Source organism: Mastomys coucha, unplaced genomic scaffold (genome assembly GCF_008632895.1).
Source record: "Mastomys coucha isolate ucsf_1 unplaced genomic scaffold, UCSF_Mcou_1 pScaffold5, whole genome shotgun sequence".
Taxonomy (NCBI): domain Eukaryota; kingdom Metazoa; phylum Chordata; class Mammalia; order Rodentia; family Muridae; genus Mastomys; species Mastomys coucha.
This window is the reverse complement of record NW_022196911.1, coordinates 69,429,398-69,434,171: the sequence shown is the minus strand read 5'-3', so window position 1 is coordinate 69,434,171 and position 4,774 is coordinate 69,429,398.

Below are 4,774 nucleotides of genomic sequence, written 5' to 3'. Positions count from 1 at the left end.
AGGGTGTCCTTCCCCTTATCTCTTGCTTCTGCAGTTCTAGCGGAAGGGCCTGTACTCTTGGGTATATCCTCTCTTCTCTCCCCTTTCTCCTGGCTAGTCTCCACTCCCTCATCTTCTCTCTCTCTTTTATTCTGGCTAGCTTTTATTCTCTCCTCTGTTTCTGAAATGCTATCTTGTAACTCCTCAAGTGCCCCCGACACCACAGAGGTGGGGCATTTCTCATCCTCCAGGCAAGAATGTATAACAAGCGCCATTAGCACGATTACCGTGGCTTTGGCTGTGCTTTCTAACCCTGAGAAAGGGTCGGAGGAATTAAAATCAAGCAGCATGCCTCTCAGAGATCACTCTGTCCTGCAGTTCTGAAACCTACCAGCTGTTGTAAGGTTCTCCCGGTGTCCCTGGTTTCTTGGCACCAGCTGTAGCCCGCGCAGTCGTCTCACCAGCAAGAAGACACGCGGACACTAGGTTCCTTCTGCAGCAACGTTTATTGTCCTCATCCATAGGGAAAAAGGGGTCGAGCCCAAAATCCGCACTGCTTATATACACCACAGTGCAGGCATATCTGCCCACAGCGTGGTGTGTCTGCCCATGATTGGCTGTTCGCTCATTACCCTATGTAACGCCCCGGGATGGGCCGTGACATGGCGTCTTTTTCACTCTACGCACATGCGCAAACAGTTGTTTACTAGGAGTTGACAGTGGAAGAAGGCGCCATCTTGCCATGGCGAATGCCTCTCCAGCTTCACCGCTCCCCACAGTTACAAATAAATATAAATATGTGATATGCATGACATCTGATATGTGATATCTCCCAATGGTTCAATTGCTCTAGCTAAGACTATATTGTATAGGAGTGGGGAAAATAGACATCCTTGCCATGTTCCTGACTTTGGTAGAAGAATAACTGGTCTAACTTGAGGTCCAAGCCAGAAAAGGAAGCTTGTGTCCAAACCTGCCTAGATAGCTCAATGGCTCAGAGACCATAAAGCCAATCATAACTGATAAACAACAACAAAAGTAAATGAAATAAAATGATTATGAATAGGCAATTCTGCTATACTCATAGATTCATCATTAAAGAGGCATCCTCCAGAATTTGATAGGAACCAATGCAGAAATCCACAGCCAAACAGTAGGCCAATCTCAGCAAACTACACAGAAGAGTGAAAGGAGGACTTTAGTAGATAGAAAGGTCAAAGATACCACAAGAACACAGCTCACACAATCAACTAAGCAAGTCAAATAGCAGACCACAGAGAGAAAGGTAGAGAGTTTGCATTGGTCTGCACTATGCTCTCTGTGTACATGCAAGGGTTGTTTACTGTGGAATTTTGTGGGACTCCTAATGGTGGGAGTATGGGGGTCTCTGACTATTTTGCCTGCTCTTGGAACCATTTTCCTCTTACTGGACTGCCTTATCAGACCTTGATATGAGGGTTTGTGTCTAGTCTTATTGCATCTTGTTATGGTGTTCAGTTGATATTCCTGGGACACATGAAGATAAATTGAGGAACAGTGGAATCTGAGGATGTGGTTTGGGAAGGTATTTGTACATCGAGGGAGAGAAAACTAAGAGAAGAAGGGGAAGGGAAAGCTGCCACACTGGTTGGAATGTATTATAAGAGAATAAAGCAAAATCAAAAACAGCACATGATTCTTAATGTCCATGTTGGCCACATATTAGATTTATGGAGATGATTCATGAAGGGACATAGGCCAACTTGAGCAAGATGATCATACCTCCGGCAGGCATTGACCATCTCCACAATTCTTTCTGCCTTGCTAAAAACTGTTAGATTACATTTTTATGGTTAGCTCCCAGGGTCTATTCCCTTATTTCACCAATACCTCCCCATGAGTCTCATTAATAGGTCCAGCTATCAAATTATTGGAGTCCAGCAATAAAATCCTCCTTTGATTCACCTAATTAATGTGCCCAATTAAAATTAAATACCTCATCCTTATACAGGGTTTCCCCTTGTACCTTCATAAACTGCCATTATACTATATGCCATGTCTGCCTCCTCTCTGTCCAGCAGCATTTGTCCCATTTACCTACAGTACAAATACCACATAACCATCTTATTTGCCCTCTTTCTCCCTGCCCTTTTGTTACCTTCCTCTTCTCTGTCTTGTTCTATTTGATGGCTTTGTCCCTTGTACCTGCCCTCTGTCACTGTGGGAAGAATCCCTTTGTGTTGAGAACTTACTCTGAGAAATTAGTCTTGAGGTTCCTGGCTCAATGCTTATTCTTACAGTTCAATATATGCAAATCAGCATATACTAGATCACACAAATGGGGTCCAGGGACAGAGGTCCATGATTCAGTAGATACAGAAGAAAGGTTGTTAACAAAATGCAAGATTCCTTTGTGCTATAGAAGTCTTGATAAGGAATTTATGTTAATATAATATATACTACAAATGGTCAGATATGGACAATGTTATGATAAATGGGGGAAAAAATCCAAATATTTCTACCTTGGGGAATAGTCCTCAGTATTAGAAGGTGTCATAAAAGATGCCAGGGGTAAAAATCAATAAATAGCTATTCTCCATTGTAAAGTTTATGGACCACAATGACCACCATGGAAAGGTTTCCTCATTGTTACAATAGTGGCAGTTTTATCTTGGGAGTAACCAAGAGCTGTGTAATTGGACTGAAGACTAATCAAGAGGAAAGAATTCATATCCAGCACTTAATCCTGTGTAGTCACGGGGCACATAGAAGAACCTACAACTACCATTTTCCTAAACCAACAGTTTCTAATTGAGTTCTTAACACTTACCCTTATACTCATTGATATGTGTAGCTACAAAGCCTCATCAAAGAACCCCTTTTCCCAATATATGCAGAATATGCAGTAATTCAAAACTAGCCAAAATGCAGAGGATATATAATTGCAGCATGCCCAATACCAGTTGCTGCATCTTCAATACAATTAGTACATCCAAGGCTATGGTATTATCATGGAAACAGGGACAAAAATTATAAGAACTAGAGAGCTAGTACCTTGCTGCAAGATAGTGTCTACTAGACATGACAGGGAAGGAGAATTTATGGGTATAAATTCTCAACACCTCAATGAATTTGAAGAAAATTGAGTTTTTAATGTGCTAAGTGTTTTGCCTAAACATTCATAAATAGAGCAACACATGCTTGTTTGTTGTCCATGGAGGTCAAAAAAGGTTTTCCTACGGAGAAGAAATTTGTATCTTCTGCAAGAGCATTGAATTCTTTTAGCCACACACTGAGGCAGCTCTCCATTCCCATTAACAGTTTTTATCTTAGTAGGTATGTGTGATTCTGTGTCAATGATATAATATTAAAAAATGAATTGTGAGAGGGGAAAATTGAGACCTTAAGGTAAAATGGAGATATAGAAGGAAAGAATACATGTCTTATGAATGTTTATGAGGCATTAGTGAAGTGCACCAGGGTGAAAGCAGAAGTGGTAGGCAGAATGGTGAAGTAAAAAGAATGCTGTACAGATAGTTAACAAACTAAGTAAAAAATGAAAACACCACCAGGAATCCAACTATCTAGCCAGCTAATATAAATGAGAATAGATTTTCTTTTAAAATCAGTTATATTTAAAAAGGAAACCCCCTTTTAAATGGAGAATTACCATATGACTAAATACATACTAATTATTGTCTGAAAGTGAAAAAAATCCATTCATCCATGACTAAGTATATAACCATGGCATATTTGTCATATTATTTGTCAACAGAAAACAATTATTGTTATATAGAACTACATAAACATGCCTTGAAAACATGCTAAAGACAGAAGCCAGCAATAAAGAGTTTGTACTGACATGAAATATCAAGAGTATGAAAAGCTGTAAGAACCTAAAGTACAGTGGAAATGCCTGTGTATGGTTGGAAATGAGAGGATGTGTGAATGGGCACAGGAATTCTTTGAGGGACAGTGGGTTCTAAAAGGCAATGTAAAGTTTTGAATGATATTGAAAATACTAAGGCTATAAAATTATACTTATATAAGTAAATTTACAGATGTTCAGTATGATTGAATGAAAACTTGAGCTCACCATACAACCACTTTTGCTTCTCATGTCAACCAAAACATAGCAAGTATATGCATCATACTTCTTGGAGTAATTTAAACCAATTAGAAAGTAAAATGTGTTTGCCATATATAACCAGAAAAGGTAGCACTTTGTCCAAAGTCCTGGATACATCATTAGATCCCATTTACTATTTCCACACACAATGACAAAAGTTAATGATCTTTAAGAACCCAGCAAAAGTTAGAACAATAAGGATTCCCTTGGGTTGAAAGTTTGCATTTCACTTTTATGCACAGAAGAACTTCATCAAGTTGAAGACTGCGAAGTCTAGAAAATCATCTACTGAAAGGAAGGAATTATAAATGCCATCGATTGCCTCATGGTTAACAGTGAATATACAACATGGAATTATAAAATACTCTCTCACATAAGAAGATAGTTTGGATAATGGTGGTAGTAGGTACAATTAATGTTTTTATATAGAGGTAAGAAGACAAAATGTGTGAACAGTCATGGGAACCTGGACTGCTTTTATACTGTCTTGAGGAAGCCTTAAAACATGCCAACTGCTTACCATATTCCAGTTGACACCAGGTTCACATACTGGAACCCATAGGAAGTTGGATGATAAAGTTTAAAGTTTTTAAGGAGTCTGTATATCTTCCCCAAGTTGTTTTGCAAGTAGTTAGTCATATTTAGTTGAGATGCTGTCCTTGGAAGCCTTCCAGGTTGTGTGACTTT